Genomic DNA, 18,933 nt, shown 5'->3' on the forward strand with positions numbered 1-18,933 from the left:
AAATTCTTTAGGACAACCTAAAATCATCAGCCCGGAGGTTGGGTCTTCAAAATATTATATTATCATGTATTCCAAATATTTTTTTTTTATTTGTTAAAATAAAGATAAATACTGTATTTGAATATCTGCTTGACTTATGATTTCAAAACAAATCATCAATCAAATTGTAGACTGTAAAATTGACAATAGGTGTTATGGTTAAATTCCGCCGACCGAGTTTTTCACTATAAAATCAACTTTGGTACTGTTTTTTTGTATATACAGTAAGACACTAAAATATATTAAAAAATGAATAAAAAAAACATTAAAACAACAAGATTTTACGGTAAAAAAAAAAAACTGGCAGCTCTGTTTTTTTAATTTTACCATTAAAAACAGTGGTATTGTTTCTCCATTCCATTCCATTTATTAAATTTTTTTATATGCTGTAAAAAAAAAACCACTGCTTTTAATTCTGGTGACTGAGCTGCCGGTTTTTAAATTAAAATTTAAATATTTTTTGCATCTTATGTAAAAAAAATATATTGTTATTGTATATATATATATATATATATATATATATATATATATATATATATATATATATATATATATATATATATATATATATATATATATATATATATATGTATATATAATATGTATATATGTATGTATATAATGTATATATATATATATATATATATATATATATATATATATATATATATATATATATAATATATATGTATGTATATATACATATGTGTATATACATGTATATATGTGTGTGTGTGTATATATATATATATATATATATATATATATATATATATATATATATATATATATATATATATATATACAAGCAACCCAAGCAACCCCCCCGTACCAAAAAGCCCTTGATGAAAGCGGATACAATTTCACCCTCACCTATGAACCCACGCCAGGAAACCAGCCAAAAAAGAACAGAAAACGGAACGACATCATCTGGTACAACCCCCCATACAGCAAAAACGTCTCAACGAACATTGGACACAAATTCCTCAATCTGATTGACAAACACTTTCCCAAAGACAACATCCTAAGAAAAGTATTCAACAAGAACAACATTAAATTGAGCTACAGCTGCATGAACAATATACGACAAATCATCTCAAACCACAACAAAACAATTGCAAATGAGCCGTCGGCCCTCAGACAGAGCGACTCCAAAACCAACAAAGGATGTAATTGTCGAAAGAAACCTGATTGCCCCCTCAACGGGGGGTGCTTACAAACATCAGTTGTCTACCAATCTAAGGTAATACGCAAGGACATTAACACATCCGACACATATGTAGGATTAACCGAGGGAGGATTCAAAACCAGATGGAACAATCACAAGGCTTCTTTCAGGAACAAAAACCTGCGAAATACCACAGAACTCAGCAAACACATTTGGGACCTCAAAGACAATAATGTTGAATATTCAATAACATGGCAAATTCTTGCATCCAGCACACCTTACAATAGTGGTAATAAAAGATGCAACCTATGCTTGAAAGAGAAACTGTTTATTATTTACCGTCCAGACCTGTCATCCCTCAACAAGCGCAGCGAAATTGTAACAACATGCCGCCATAGACGGAAACACCTCCTAGGTAACACATGAGCCAATCACCACGCCCCTAGGCCAGCCTGTACCCACCCACTCTGTGCCCTATATAAACCATGGTATGCGAATGCTCCCATTAAAATCTCCTGACGATTGAGGGTACCCCCCCTCATGAAACAGGCCTGTAGAGATGAAATAGTCTTGTGATTTTTTTCCCACACATATATATATATATATATATATATATATATATATATATATATATATATATATATATATATATATATATATATATATATATATATATATATATATATATATATATATATATAATATATATATATGTGTGTATATATGTACATTAGTACAGTATATTCATATATCACTCATTGTTCAAAGCGGCCCTCAGAGGGCAACCATAACTGCGATGTGGCCCTCAATGAAAACCAGTTTGCCAGCCCTGGTGTAAAGTATGTGCCCTTAGAGGAAGGCTTAAACTTTGTGAAATATCAGAATCAGCTTTATTGGCCAGGGAAGGAATTTGACTTGGTAGACTGTGCTCTCTTTATATGTGCTGCTGTGTATTTTATTGTGCACATGTGCTTTTTCGTGTGAGTAATAAGCCTTCAGGCGTCGCTGAAAAACCTATTGGGACCGTTTTTTCTGTATTTGGCCTGAAATGGCATGGCAGAGATATTTAGAAAAGCATCTTGATTTCCTTCATTCATTCCGTTTGGAATTTGCCCCATTTGTGACGTTTTTCCATATATCTCCATATAAGGTAGAAATTTACCCGAAGATCTTTGCGCGAGTCCGCCATTGTAATCAATAAGTTCCCTATTTTTCTCTATCTTCTTGTTGTGGGGCAGACTGGCTCGTACATGCACATGCATGCTAAAATACTCCCCTGTTGACATTTCTAATACAAAGTAGCATTTAGCTTGAACATACAATATATCTGTCAGAAGTGCTAAAAACTACAAATTTGCTGACGGGAAGAAGACGCAGTCAAAGTGGAGGCCTACAGAGCGGCCATAAAACGGATTGAAGATGATCTATAAAACATAAACCATGCGACATTCTGACCAAAGAACTACCATTACATGTTTAAAAAAAAAATCATAATAAAACCCCTTTAACGTGAGAATTACGCATGGTTGAAAGAGTGCGTAATCTTTAATACATAGATTTTTTCTATGAATACCAACGTTTGCGGGGAAATTTGCGTACGCACATTTCTACCTCCGGGTAGAACTAACACACACAATTTTTTTTATTTTATTATTTTAATTATTTTTTTTATTCCTATCACGAAAATGCATATATACAAGCCATATACAGTTGACACTTTCATTGTTTTTGTGTTTCTTATATATATTTCCATGATCAGAAAGGAGCAGATGGAGGAATACAAATCTTATATTTATCTGCCCCCTTTTTAACACAAATTATTTTAGATGACTTTATCACTGTTCCCCCACCAACACCCCAACTCCAACATACTTTTAATTTTCGTTTAAGCCATTTTCAAAATGACATGTCCAATCAAAATCAAAAATCAGTTTGATATAATTCTAGTTGTCTCTTTTTGTAACTATTTTTAAATTCACTGGAGAGCATTACCTCAGCGCCGCATAACTATTTCATGTACAGTCAAAATTCGATATAACACGGTCCGAAATAACGCGAGCGTGCCATGGACCCCGAATTTTCGCTGAATTTTTTCAAGGTCAAGGCTTCTTTAATAGTACCTGGAGGTAAAATAGTTGTGCAGACATTTGTAATTCAGCGTCAAGACAGAATGAAGCAAGCAAACGCAAATCATATAAAACATAAAAACATTTTAAAAATCCACAAACGAACACCAGTATACAAGCACACTGTAGAACAATCAAATAAAATATAATACCTAATTAAAGCTGCAAGCAGCGATGGACGGGACTGACTTTGAGGGCTCATAAAATCCAAACCGGAGCAGTAATTAAAACTCTTTCATCAATTTTTAATCAGAAGGGTTCAATCTCTCTCCTGTGCTAATTTGAAGCCGAAATGACAAACGCGTCCAGAGGAGATAATGTTTGAAAAAAGGTGACTGTTTTTACACAACTTTTGTTTTGAAGGGGGAATTGCCAACTTACTGTTGATTTTTGCTGGGGGTTGTCAGTGTATGAAATATAGGTCTAAGTGAGACCTACATAGAGGTTTTTGTTTAAAGCTGCAAGCAGCGATGGACGGGACCGACTTTGAGGGCTCATAAAATCCAAACCGGAGCAGTAATTAAAACTCTTTCATCAATTTTTAATCAGAAGATTTCAATCTCTCTCCTGTGCTAATTTGAAGCCGACACGACAAACGCGTCCAGAGGAGAAAATGTTTGAAAAAAGGTGACTGTTTTTACACAACTTTTGTTTTGAAGGGGGAATTGCCAACTTCCTGTTGATTTTTGCTGGGGGTTGACAGTGTATGAAATATAGGTCTAAGTGAGACCTACATAGAGGTTTTTGTTTAAAGCTGCAAGCAGCGATGGACGGGCCCGTCTGTGAGGGCTCATAAAATCCAAACCGGAGCAGTAATTAAAACTCTTTCATCAATTTTTAATCAGAAGATTTCAATCTCTCTCCTGTGCTAATTTGAAGCTGACGCGACAAACGCGCTCAGAGGAGATAATGTTGGAAAAAATGTGACTGTTTTTACACAACTTTTGTTTTGAAGGGGGAATTGCAAACTTCCTGTTGATTTTTGCTGGGGGTTGTCAGTGTATGAAATGTAGGTCTAAGTGAGACCTATATAGAGGTTTTTGCTGCATGTCTCTACGACATTCCTACTGGGAGTTACAGGCAGTTTTGTCTGTGTTTTCTTCCTAGGGGGCAATTTTCAGTTTTGGGGTTTGGTTTTTTGATTAGATCGCAATTTTATTTTCGCCAGTCCTGATGTGTGTGTCTAATTTGGTGAGTTTTGAAGCATGTTAAAGGGGTCAAATTACAGCTCAAAGTGGCGGCGGTATAATAATAAAACGCTAGAAATACAATAGGGTCCTCTGTCCCAAAGGGACTCGGTCCCTAATAAACCAAATAAAATCATTGTGATTAAAGTGCTATGGCATAGTAAATTTAAAAAAACATCAACAAAAATATGTGTAAAAATTACAAATTAAAAATGATTTTGGTTTTATTTTCCAAAATTATCGAAATCTTTATGAAAGTCTCTAATGTCCCGAACGTTTGTGCCGCAAAAATGTCCGTTTGTGCCGTTACGTGTTTTTAACCTCGTCCAAATCCACAAACCAGCACAAACGTTTTGGGGAGATTTTGACATAATGGTTACTTCACATGGGTGAATCACAAAACATTATAATAGTTACACAAAAAAATGTTTGTAGCACAAACAAATAAGACAAGTTTGGGGAGATTTTGGTCAAGTTATGATTAATAACATGTTAATTACACATTAATAACACAGTAATTACACATTAACAACATAAAACATTAAGTTAAAAAAAAAACTATGATAGTTAGACCAAAAAATTTTGCAGCACAAACTAATGGTACAAGTTTGGGGAAATGTTAACATAGTCGGGGTTTAGTTATGATTAATAACACCTTAATTACACCTTAGTAACATAAAACCATAAAACGTTAAATAACTTAAAAACTACGATAGTCATACCAAAAAGTTTTGCAGCACAAACAAATGGGACAAGTTTGGGGAGATTTTGGTCAAGTAATGATTAATAACATGCTAATTACACATTAATAACATAAAACCATGAAACGTTAATTTAAAAATATGATAGACCAAAAAAATGGCTGGTAATAAATATTGATACGTTAATAACTCAAAAACTATAATAGTTAGACCAAAAATGTTTGCGGCACAATTGTACAGGTTTTAGGGAGATTTTGACATAGTAATGGTTTACTCATGGATAATAACACGTTAATTACACGTTTATAACATTAAAAATAAGAATAAAACGATAACTCATATTGAAAACGATAACAAATATTGAAACGTTAACATAAAAACGATCATATTTACACTACAAATGTTTGTAGCACAAACAAATAAGACAAGTTTGGGGAGATTTTGGTCAAGTTATGATTAATAACACGGTAATTACACATTAATAACATAAAACGTTAATAACTTAAAAACTATCATAGTTCGACCAAAAATGTTTGTAGCACAAACAAATAAGACAAGTTTGGGGAGATTTTGGTCAAGTTATGATTAATAACACGGTAATTACACATTAATAACATAAAACGTTAATAACTTAACTATCATACTTACACCAAAAATGTTTGTAGCACAAACAAATAAGACAAGTTTGGGGAGATTTTGGTCAAGTTATGATTAATAACATGGTAATTACACATTAATAACATAAAACGTTAATAACTTCAAAACTATCATACTTAAACCAAAAATGTTTGTAGCACAAACAAATAAGACAAGTTTGGGGAGATTTTGGTGAAGTTATGATTAATAACACGGTAATTACACATTAATAACAAAACATTAATAACTTAAAAACTATCATAGTTACACCAAAAATGTTTGTAGCACAAACAAATAAGACAAGTTTGGGGAGATTTTGGTCAAGTTATGATTAATAACACGGTAATTACACATTAATAACATAAAACGTTAATAACTTCAAAACTATCATAGTTCGACCAAAAATTTTTGTAGCACAAACAAATAAGACAAGTTTGGGGAGATTTTGGTCAAGTTATGATTAATAACACGGTAATTACACATTAATAACATAAAACATTAAGTTAATAACAGTAATAGTTGGACCAAAAAATTTTGTGATAACAAAACTTTAATGAGTGAAAAACTATCATAGTTAGACCAAAAATGTTTGAAGCACCAACAAATAAGACAAGTTTGGGGAGATTTTGGTCAAGTTATGATTAATAACATGGTAATTACACATTAATAACATAAAACGTTAATAACTTCAAAACTATCATACTTTAACCAAAAATGTTTGTAGCACAAACAAATAAGACAAGTTTGGGGAGATTTTGGTGAAGTTATGATTTATAACACGGTAATTACACATTAATAACAAAACATTAATAACTTAAAAACTATCATAGTTACACCAAAAATGTTTGTAGCACAAACAAATAAGACAAGTTTGGGGAGATTTTGGTCAAGTTATGATTAATAACACGGTAATTACACATTAATAACATAAAACGTTAATAACTTCAAAACTACCATAGTTCGACCAAAAATTTTTGTAGCACAAACAAATAAGACAAGTTTGGGGAGATTTTGGTCAAGTTATGATTAATAACACGGTAATTACACATTAATAACATAAAACATTAAGTTAATAACAGTAATAGTTGGACCAAAAAATGTTGTGATAACAAAACTTTAATGAGTGAAAAACTATCATAGTTAGACCAAAAATGTTTGTAACACCAACAAATAAGACACGTTTGGGGAGATTTTGGTCAAGTTATGATTAATAATACGGTAATTACACATTAATAACATAAAACGTTAAGAAATACAAAACTATCATACTTACACCAAAAATGTTTGTAGCACAAACAAATAAGACAAGTTTGGGGAGATTTTGGTCAAGTTATGATTAATAACACGGTAATTACACATTAATAACATAAAACGTTAATAACTTCAAAACTATCATAGTTCGACCAAAAATGTTTGTAACACAAACAAATAAGACAAGTTTGGGGAGATTTTGGTCAAGTTATGATTAATAACACGGTAATTACACATTAATAACATAAAACATTAAGTTAATAACAGTAATAGTTGGACCAAAAAATGTTTTTCGATAACAAAACTTTAATAAGTGAAAAACTATCATAGTTAGACCAAAAATGTTTGTAGCACAAACAAATAAGACAAGTTTGGGGAGATTTTGGTCAAGTTATGATTAATAACACGGTAATTACACATTAATAACATAAAACGTTAATAACTTAACTATCATACTTACACCAAAAATGTTTGTAGCACAAACAAATAAGACAAGTTTGGGGAGATTTTGGTCAAGTTATGATTAATAACACGGTAATTACACATTAATAACATAAAACGTTAATAACTTCAAAACTATCATAGTTCGACCAAAAATGTTTGTAGCACAAACAAATAAGACAAGTTTGGGGAGATTTTGATCAAGTTATGATTAATAACACGGTAATTACACATTAATAACATAAAACATTAAGTTAATAACAGTAATAGTTGGACCAAAAAATTTTGTGATAACAAAACTTTAATGAGTGAAAAACTATCATAGTTAGACCAAAAATGTTTGAAGCACCAACAAATAAGACAAGTTTGGGGAGATTTTGGTCAAGTTATGATTAATAACACGGTAATTACACATTAATAACATAAAACGTTAATAACTTAACTATCATACTTACACCAAAAATGTTTGTAGCACAAACAAATAAGACAAGTTTGGGGAGATTCTGGTCAAGTTATGATTAATAACACGGTAATTACACATTAATAACATAAAACATTAAGTTAATAACAGTAATAGTTGGACCAAAAAATGTTGTGATAACAAAACTTTAATGAGTGAAAAACTATCATAGTTCGACCAAAAATGTTTGTAGCACAAACAAATAAGACAAGTTTGGGGAGATTTTGGTCAAGTTATGATTAATAACACGGTAATTACACATTAATAACATAAAACGTTAATAACTTCAAAACTATCATAGTTCGACCAAAAATGTTTGTAGCACAAACAAATAAGACAATTTTGGGGAGATTTTGGTCAAGTTATGATTAATAACACGGTAATTACACATTAATAAACATAAAACGTTAATAACTTAACTATCATACTTACACCAAAAATGTTTGTAGCACAAACAAATAAGACAAGTTTGGAGAGATTTGGTCAAGTTATGATTAATAACACGGTAATTACACATTAATAACATAAAACGTTAATAACTTCAAAACTATCATAGTTCGACCAAAAATGTTTGTAGCACAAACAAATAAGACAAGTTTGGGGAGATTTTGGTCAAGTTATGATTAATAACACGGTAATTACACATTAATAACATAAAACATTAAGTTAATAACAGTAATAGTTGGACCAAAAAATGTTTTTCGATAACAAAACTTTAATAAGTGAAAAACTATCATAGTTAGACCAAAAATGTTTGTAGCACAAACAAATAAGACAAGTTTGGGGAGATTTTGGTCAAGTTATGATTAATAACACGGTAATTACACATTAATAACATAAAACGTTAATAACTTAAAAACTATCATAGTTAGACCAAAAATGTTTGTAGCACAAACAAATAAGACAAGTTTGGGGAGATTTTGGTCAAGTTATGATTAATAACACGGTAATTACACATTAATAAACATAAAACGTTAATAACTTAACTATCATACTTACACCAAAAATGTTTGTAGCACAAACAAATAAGACAAGTTTGGAGAGATTTGGTCAAGTTATGATTAATAACACGGTAATTACACATTAATAACATAAAACGTTAATAACTTCAAAACTATCATAGTTCGACCAAAAATGTTTGTAGCACAAACAAATAAGACAAGTTTGGGGAGATTTTGGTCAAGTTATGATTAATAACACGGTAATTACACATTAATAACATAAAACATTAAGTTAATAACAGTAATAGTTGGACCAAAAAATGTTTTTCGATAACAAAACTTTAATAAGTGAAAAACTATCATAGTTAGACCAAAAATGTTTGTAGCACAAACAAATAAGACAAGTTTGGGGAGATTTTGGTCAAGTTATGATTAATAACACGGTAATTACACATTAATAACAAAACGTTAACAACTTAAAAACTATCATAGTTACACCAAAAATGTTTGTAGCACAAACAAATAAGACAAGTTTGGGGAGATTTGGTCAAGTTATGATTAATAACACTGTAATTACACATTAATAACATAAAACGTTAATAACTTCAAAACTATCATAGTTCGACCAAAAATGTTTGTAGCACAAACAAATAAGACAAGTTAGGGGAGATTTTGGTCAAGTTATGATTAATAACACGTTAATTACACATTAATAACATAAAACGTTAATAACTTAACTATCATACTTACACCAAAAATGTTTGTAGCACAAACAAATAAGACAAGTTTGGAGAGATTTGGTCAAGTTATGATTAATAACACAGTAATTACACATTAATAATATAAAACCGTGAAACGTTAATTTAAGAATATGATAGACCAAAAAAATGGCTGGTAACAAATATTGAAAAAAACTATAACAGTTAGAGCAAAAATGTTTGCAGTACAATTGTACAGGTTTTAGGGAGATTTTGACGTAGTATTGGTAAATTCATGGATAATAACACGTTATTTACACGTTAATAACATTAAAAATAAGAATAAAACGATAACTTAAAAACTTTTATTTTGAGTTTTTTGGTGTTTTCCTGTGTGTGGTGTCTTGTGCTCCTATTTTAGTGGCTTTTCCTCTTTTGTTAGTATTTTCCTGTAGCAGTTTCATGTCTTCGTTTGAACGCTATTCCCCGCACCTGCTTTGTTTTAGTAATTAGGACTATTTCAGTTGTTGCTATCCTTCTTTGTGGGGACATTGTTGATTTGTCATGCCATGTACGGGTGTGCTTTGTGGACGCCGTCTGCTGCTCCACACGCTGTAAGTCTTTGCTGTCGTCCAGCATTCTGTTTTTGTTTACTTTGTAGTCAGTTCAAGGCAAGGGCAAGGCAAGGCAACTTTATTTGTATGGAACTTTTCATACACAAGGCAGACTCAAAGTGCTTCACAGACAACAAAGTGAAATGAAAGAAAATAAAAGCTAAATTAAAATGCAGACAATAAAAATAAAAACAGTAAGGACGTTAAGAGTTAAAAGATTAAAAGATTTAGCTGAAAGCTAAGGTGGACATAAAAGTTTTCAGTCTAGTTTTAAAAGTAGTCAGAGTTGGGGAAAGTCTGACATCTTCAGGAAGTTTATTCCAGCTATTTGTTGCATAGTGACTGAATGATGATCTCCCTTGATCTGGGAACCGCTTGGTTTGATTGGTCTCAGAAGATCTTAGTGATCTAGAGGGCTTATATAGTGGGAGCATATCAGTGATATACTTCGGCCTTAGACCATGTAGTGATTTATATGTGAGCAGGAGGATTTTGAAATCAATTCTCTGATGTACAGGGAGCCAATGTAAGGATTTAAGAATTGGTGTAATGTGTTCACATTTTTTGGTCTTAGTTAGAACTCTAGCAGCAGCGTTCTGAACAAGCTGTAGCTGCCTGACAGTATTTTTGGGAAGACCTGCAAGGAGACCATTACAATAGTCTAGCCTACTGGTAATAAAGGCATAGTCTTTAGCTGACATGAACCCTCTAAGTCTTGTTACATTTTTGAGGTGATAGTAGGCCGATTTTGTTACTGATTTGATGTGACTGTTGAAATGTAAATCAGAATCTAAAATAACCCCAAGATTTCTGGCTTTATTCGAGGTTTTCAGGGACAGTGATTGAAGGTGTTGGATGACTTTAAACCTTTCTTTTTTAGCACTAAAAACAATTATCTTAGTTTTATCTTCATTTAGTTGTAGGAAATGTTGGCACATCCAGTGTTTGACTTGCTCAATGCACTGGTACAGAAGATCTATGGGGCGATAGTCATTTGGTGATAGCGCTACATAGATTTGGGTGTCATCGGCATAGCAATGATGGTCAATGTTGTTATTTTGCATGATTTGTCCTAGTGGGAGCATATAGACCAGGGGTGCTCATTACGTCGATCGCGAGCTACCGGTCGATCTCGGAGGGTGTGTCAGTCAATCACCAGCCAGCCATTAAAAAAATAGTCCTAAAAATGAGCGATCATAAATCTTCACTATGACGTCACTTTCGTCACTTGATTGACATTCACGGCACCCGAGGGTCTTCTGAGATGACGCTGGCTGCTGCCAGCTCATTAAAATTACCAACTGGATGGCGAGAACCACTTCATTTCAACAGACTCTGGCGCCGTACCTGTCGTCAAAACTCCAAAGACCGACTGCACAGTTGCACAATAAAAGCGCTGCTTCATCCTGCCTGCGCTACCAAAATAAGAGTCTCAGAAAGCTGGCGTGCACAAGCTAGCAAGCTACGGAGTTTGCCGACAATGTATTTCTTGTAAAGTGTATACAAAGGAGTACGGAAGCTGGATAAATAAGATGCCAAAAACCAACCACTTTCATGTGGTATTGGACAGAAAGGAGGACTTTTTTTCTCCTCCATTCGAAAATGCGGACCTTATCAGCACCACTGTCTGATTCCTATCAATGCAAGTCATCAGAATCAGGTAATACACCAACTTATATTCTTGTCTTCATGAAAGAAAGGAATCTATATGTGTTAATTATGCTTGTATTATCTCTAAACACTTTTAACTTATTAACAATATTAACTATATGTGTTAAACATGCTTGTATTATCTTTAAACACCTTTAACTTGTTAACAATATTAACTATATGTGTTAAACATGCTTGTATTATCTTTAAACACCTTTAACTTGTTAACAATATTTACTATGTGTTAAACATTCTTGTATTATCATTAAACACCATCCATCCATCCATTTTCTACCGCTTATTCCCTTTGGGGTCGCGGGGGCGCTGGAGCCTATCTCAGCTACAATCGGGCGGAAGGCGGGATCATTAAACACCTTTAATTTATTAACAATATTAACTATATGTGTTAAACATGCTTGCATTATCACTAAACATCTTTAACTTGTTAACAATATTAACTATATGTGTTAAACATGTTTGCATTATCTTTAAACACCTTTAACTTATTAACAATATTAACTATATGTGTTAAACACACTTGTATTTTCATTAAACACCTTTAATTTATTAACAATATTAACTATATGTGTTAAACATGCTTGTATTATCATTAAACACCTTTAACTTGTTAACAAAAACATATGTTTCATAAATAAGTAAATATAAATGATATATATGAATGAGGTAGATCCCCACGACTTGATCAATTGAAAAGTAGCTCGCCTGCAGAAAAAGTGTGAGCACCCCTGATATAGATGTTAAATAAAGTCGGCCCCAAGATTGAACCTTGGGGGACTCCACACGTTACGTTGGTTGGTTCTGATACAAAGTCACCAATGGAAACAAAATAGTTCCTATCTTGTAGATATGACTTGAACCAGCTTAAAACTGTGCCTGAGATCCCCACCCAGTTTTCCAACCTGTCCAAAAGTATTGAGCGGTCGACAGTGTCAAATGCAGCACTGAGGTCCAATAGCATTAATACTGAAGTTTTAGTTTCGTTTTCCATAGCCATACCTAAGCTTCAATGCCTTTTTTAGGGGCACTCGCCTTTTGTTTATTTTTGGTTTAAGCAATAGATACGACGTTTCCAAATCTGCTGCCACCTACTGATATGGAAGAGTATTACACGGTTACTCTGCCAAGGTCGAGACAGCACCGACACTCAACAACGGCACATTATTTGCAGATTATAATTACTGGTTTTGCATGAAATATTTCTAACCCAAATAGGTGAAATTAAAAATATCCGGTTTGGTGGCTGCAGGATTAGGTCTCTGCTTTTTGCAGATGATGTGGTCCTGATGACTTCATCTGGCCAGGATCTTCAGCTCTCACTGGATCGGTTCGCAGCCGAGTGTGAAGCGACTGGGATGAGAATCGGCACCTCCAAGTCCGAGTCCATGGTTCTCGCCCGGAAAAGGGTGGAGTGCCATCTCCGGGTTGGGGAGGAGATCTTGCCCCAAGTGGAGGAGTTCAAGTACCTCGGAGTCTTGTTCACGAGTGACGGAAGAGTGGATCGTGAGATCGACAGGCGGATCGGTGCGGCGTCTTCAGTAATGCAGACGCTGTATCGATCCGTTGTGGTGAAGAAGGAGCTGAGCCGGAAGGCAAAGCTCTCAATTTACCGGTCGATCTACGTTCCCATCCTCACCTATGGTCATGAGCTTTGGGTTATGACCGAAAGGACAAGATCACGGGTACAAGCGGCCGAAATGAGTTTCCTCCGCCGGGTGGCAGGGCTCTCCCTTAGAGATAAGGTGAGAAGCTCTGTCATTCGGGGGGAGCTCAAAGTAAAGCCGCTGATCCTCCACATCGAGAGGAGCCAGATGAGGTGGTTCGGGCATCTGGTCAGGATGCCCCCCGATCGCCTCCCTCGGGAGGTGTTTAGGGCACGTCCGACCGGTAGGAGGCCACAGGGAAGACCCAGGACACGTTGGGAAGACTATGTCTCCCGACTGGCCTGGGAACGCCTCGGGGTCCCCCTGGAGGAGCTGGACGAAGTGGCTGGGGAGAGGGAAGTCTGGGCTTCTCTGCTTAGGCTGCTGCCCCCGCGACCCGACCTCGGATAAGCGGAAGAAGATGGATGGATGGATGGATGGTGAAATTACATAATCTCCCACGGCACTTTAGACTGAAAAAAGGGACAGAATGCTTTACTTGTAACAAAAAAAAAATCATTAATTTTGCATCAAGCATTGTGTCGCAGTCTATTTGCATGTTGCAAATAATTAGTTTGGGCCGATAACATGATAGCTGTAAGTGATGAATAACGCATTATTACCACCCAGTCATAAAGCGTGACTGACAGCCGAGATGTCTGAGAGTGAGTGAGTGTGTGTGTGTGTGTGTGTGTGTTTCTTTAAGCACCATCATACACACTCTGTAATTAACACTTGTGAGTAGCAGTCAGCAAACAGGTGAGCACACATTACACAGAGGAAACTTGCTGTGTGTGTGTGTGTGTGTGTGTGTGTGTGTGTGTGTGTGTGTGTGTGTGTGTGTGTGTGTTCTGGCAATGCTTACTTAATGGGGACATCACTCTGTTTACACAGTCACCTTTAGGGGACCTTTGACGGTATGGCGACAAAAAAACAGGTCCCCTAAAGCAGTGTTTTTCAACCACTGTGCCGCGGGTGCCGTGAGATACAGTCTGGTGTGCCGTGGGAGATTATCTAATTTCACCTATTTGGGTTAAAAATATTTTTTGCAAACCAGTAATTATAGTCTGCAAAATATGTGTTGTTGTTGAGTGTCGGTGCTGTTTAGAGCTCGGCAGAGTAACCGTGTAATACTCTTCCATATCAGTAGGTGGCAGCCGGTAGCTAATTGCTTTGTAGATGTCGGAAACAGCAGGAGGCAGCGTGCAGGTAAAAAGAAGAAAGAAGAAAAGGCATTGAAGCTTAGGGAAGGCTATGCAGAACGAAACTAAAACTGAACTGGCTACAAAGTAAACAAAAACAGAATGCTGGACGACAGCAAAGACTTACTGTGGTGCAAAGACGGCGTCCACAATGTAGGATAGGATAGGACTTTTTTGTCATTGCACAAGTACAACGAAACTAAGTTTTCAGCACAAACCCGTTCAAGATTAGACAAACAAACAGTGTACAGGGTTACAGAACGGGAACGCTTATGGGTCGCCAAAGGCACCCCGTAAAAGAGGAGAAAAAGGTAAAACGCTGGGGAAGAAGATGAGTAAAAAAATACAATCTAGACTGGGCTTCTAAGGGGGCCTAGTCTGGAGTGGGAAAAAACCTCCATGCCATGCACATAAACATGTTACATATAATCACGACAACTCGCAACAGAGGGGCGGGGAGCTGGGACCCTGGAGGTCGACTGCTGCTATGAAGCGCTGCCAGCCGTCCATCACCCCGAGGGGAATCAAGCGGTGGTGAAGGCGTGGGGTGGGGTACATCCGAACATGACATGACAATCAACAATGTCCCCACAAAGAAGGATAAAAAAACAACTGAAATAGTCTTGATTGCTAAAACAAAAGTAGATGCGGGAAAAATCGCTCAAAGGAAGACATGATAGGAAAATACCAAAAAAAGAGAAGAAGCCAGCAAAATAGGAGCGCAAGACAAGAACTAAAAGACTACAGACAAAAAAAGAGTAAAACACTCAAAATAAGTCACGGCGTGATGAGACAGGTGGTGACAGTACACCTACTTTGAGACAAGAGCTATATAGATGAGTGCTTGGTTATGCTTTAAAGTCATATCCAACAATTGCGACAACAACTTTTTACTGTCAGCTGAGTTTTGTTTTCTGCTGGTGGTGTGCCTCTGGATTTTTTCAACACAAAAAATGTGCCTTGGCTCAAAAAAGGTTGAAAAACACTGCCCTAAAGGGAAACCTTTTTAAATGATAGTCAGATCCATTCTGAAGATGCCCAAGTGAAAAGTCAAACATTTGTTATCCTGGCATTAATAGTACTGTGATTCTGTATGGTATCCATCCTTAGTTCAAACTAGGGATGATACTCGAAACCGGTTTTCCCGGTTGTTCGATAAGAAAAGAACCGAGTCCTTGGACTCGAATCCCTTTTTGAGAACCGGTACCCGTTATCGAGACCACTAGAGTAAAGAAAAAGAGTTGGTTGTTTATTCGAATCCCTGGGAACGAATCCCGTCCCGACCAGAAATCCCACGTGAGACATCACAAGAAATGACGTCACGTAGCTCAGTCATTAGGTGCAGATAGCGAAAGCAGGAAAAACAATGGACCGGAAAAAACTCTCCAAGGTGTAATAAAGTTCAAAACAAAAGGTATAATCCAAAGAATAACTTTACTGAGAGATTTGAGCAGGGTACAAACACATGACCAACACTTTTACGACCAACCGGAAACATAGCAACCAGGCTAGCAACGCACCTCCTTTACGGCAGCTGTCGCAACGTTCTTAAAGCAACCGCAGCACATACATATATACAACATATCTCCCTTTTTTAACTTTTCTTTTTCTTTCCTTGTAAACAAAACAAAATCACACTGTATGTGTGTTGTCTGTCTAATTATAGATAATGCAGACGAGGCGTGTTGGCTGAGTTCTTGACGTTTACTTTCACAGCGTGCTCATAACCTCATTCTTAGCTGCCGGGTGACGACATGCAACAACACGTCACTCCCGTTGCATGCTGGGTAGTGTAGTTGTTATATTCCCTAGCTCAGTGTCATGACTTGGTCTTGGGTGTTTGCTTTTCCGGGATGCAACGGAAAGTTGGCACGGGCGAGACGGGAATGAAGGTACATGATTTATTTATTATTATCAAAAAAAAAGGAATAAATGAAAGCGCGCACAGTGGCGGAGAATAAACTATGAAACCAAAAAGACTATAGCAAAAAAGTACAAACGAAAAACACGCACAATGGCGGAGAACAAACTATGAAACCAAAAAGACTATAAACATGGAACAAAAACTTACTTGGCTTGGACAAAAATAGTTGCTTGAGGAATCGACATGGAAAGAAGTGTCAGGCATGGACGGGGCATAAACGTGGTGAGGTCGTCAGAAAGACAAACTGAAAAACACTGAACTTAAATACTACAGACATGATTAACGAAAACAGGTGCGTGACTCAAGACGTGAAACAGGTGCGTGACGTGACAGGTGAAAACTAATGGTTGCTATGGTGACAAACAAGAGTGCACAATGAGTCCAAACGTGGAACAGGTGAAACTAATGGGTAATCATGCAAACAAGACAAGGGAGTGAAAAGCCAGAAACTAAACAAAACATGACTTAAAACAAAACATGATTACACAGACATGACACTCAGGGGTCGGCAACCCGCGGCTCCGGAGCCGCATGCGGCTCTTTGATCACTCTGATGCGGCTCAGCAGCTTACTTGCTGAACCCCCCCAATTTTCCCGTGAGACTTCCGGATTTCAGTGCCTCTCGCAGAAAACTCCCGGGATTAATATTCACCGATTTTCACCCTTACAGCTATAATAAGGGCGTGTCATGATGGTACAACATTTGGCGCTCTCTACAATCTGTATTAACAGCGTGCCAGCCCAATACTTGTTATACAATATACATCTTCTGCTTGCACACGTACGTGACAGCAAGGTATACTTGGTCAACAGCCACACAGGTTACACTGACGGTGACCATATAAAACAACTTTAACACTCTTACTAATAATGCGCCACACTTTGAACCAAAACCAAACAAGAATTAAAGCTGCAAGCAGCATTGGTCGGGCCCGCGTATTTGGCAGGTGCTAGTCCTAAGTGTCCCAATACTTTTGTCTACTTTTAGTCTGAAGTGTCCCAAGACTTTTGTCTAGTGTACCTACCTTGTCTGCATTGTGTGGGCACGTTGGTGCTTCCTGCTTTTAAGCAGCCATCTTAAAAAACAGCAGCGCAGCAGCATCAGCGCAGCGGGTCTCTGAAGGGTCATAAAATCAAAACCGGAGCAGGTATTAAAACTCTGTTCTGTTATTTTATACACAAGGGTTTAATCTCTCTCCTGTGTTAGTTTGAAGCCGAAAAGACAAACGCGCTCGGAGGAGATAGTTTTTGAAGGAAGGTGACCGGTTTTTACAAAAAAATTGTTTTGAAGGGGGAATAGCAAACGTCCTGTTGATTTTTGCTGGGGGTTGTCCATTTATGAAATGTAGGTCTAAGTGAGACCTACGGAGAGGTTTTCGTTTCATGTCTCTCCGACCTTCCCAGTGGGAGTTACAGGCAGTTTTGTCAGATTTTTCATCCGAGGAGCAGTTTTTTGTGCGTTTTATTAAAAAATTGCTGTAGAGCACAATTTTTAGATTTGGGGTTAGCTTTTTTCATTAGATCACAGTTTTAGCCAGTCCTGATGTGTGTGTTCAGTTTGGTGAGTTTTGAAGCATGTTAAGAGGGTCAAATTACAGCTCAAAGAGGCAAAAGTGACTGTTTTTAGTACTTTTTTGTCTTGAAGGGGGAATTGCCAACTTCCTGTTGATTTTTGCCCAAGAATATACTATTATGAAATCTAGGTCTAAGTCACACCTACATAAAGGTTTTTGTTTTATGTCTTTCCGACCTTCCTAGTGGGAGTTACAGGCTGTCTAGTTTTTTTTCTTCGTAGGGGGCGCTAGAGCACAATTTTGAGTTTTGTGGTTCGTTTTTTTTTTTAAAAAGGGAATTTTCGCAGGTCCTGATGTGTGGGTCAAATATGGTGAGTTTTGAAGCATGTTAAGTGAGTCAAATTACAGTTTAAACTGGTGGCGGAAGAATAAAGAATAATAATAATAAAACCTTACAAATTCAATAGGTCCTTATGTCCCATTGCATAAGGACTCCCAAAGGGAGTCCTTATACAATGGGCCATGCGGGCCCTAATGACAAACACATTTCGGGAGAACATCTGCACCTTAACACAACATAAACACAACAGGACAAACACCCAGAATCCCATGCAGCCCTGACTCTTCCGGGCTACATTATACACCGCTGCTACCACCAAACCCCGACCCCACCCCAACCCTGCTCCCTCACACATCAACCCCCCTGTGCGTCGGTTGAGG

At 36.3% G+C, this 18,933-nt stretch overlaps 1 protein-coding gene across 1 annotated transcript in view; it reads left to right on the plus strand.

Annotated features, from left to right (window-relative positions):
• The window catches only part of wnt4 (wingless-type MMTV integration site family, member 4), a 118,483-nt gene that overhangs the window by 22,506 nt on the left and 77,044 nt on the right, over nt 1–18,933 (plus strand). The window lies entirely within an intron of this gene.

This window comes from Nerophis lumbriciformis, linkage group LG28, assembly GCF_033978685.3.
Source record: "Nerophis lumbriciformis linkage group LG28, RoL_Nlum_v2.1, whole genome shotgun sequence".
Taxonomy (NCBI): Eukaryota; Metazoa; Chordata; class Actinopteri; order Syngnathiformes; family Syngnathidae; genus Nerophis; species Nerophis lumbriciformis.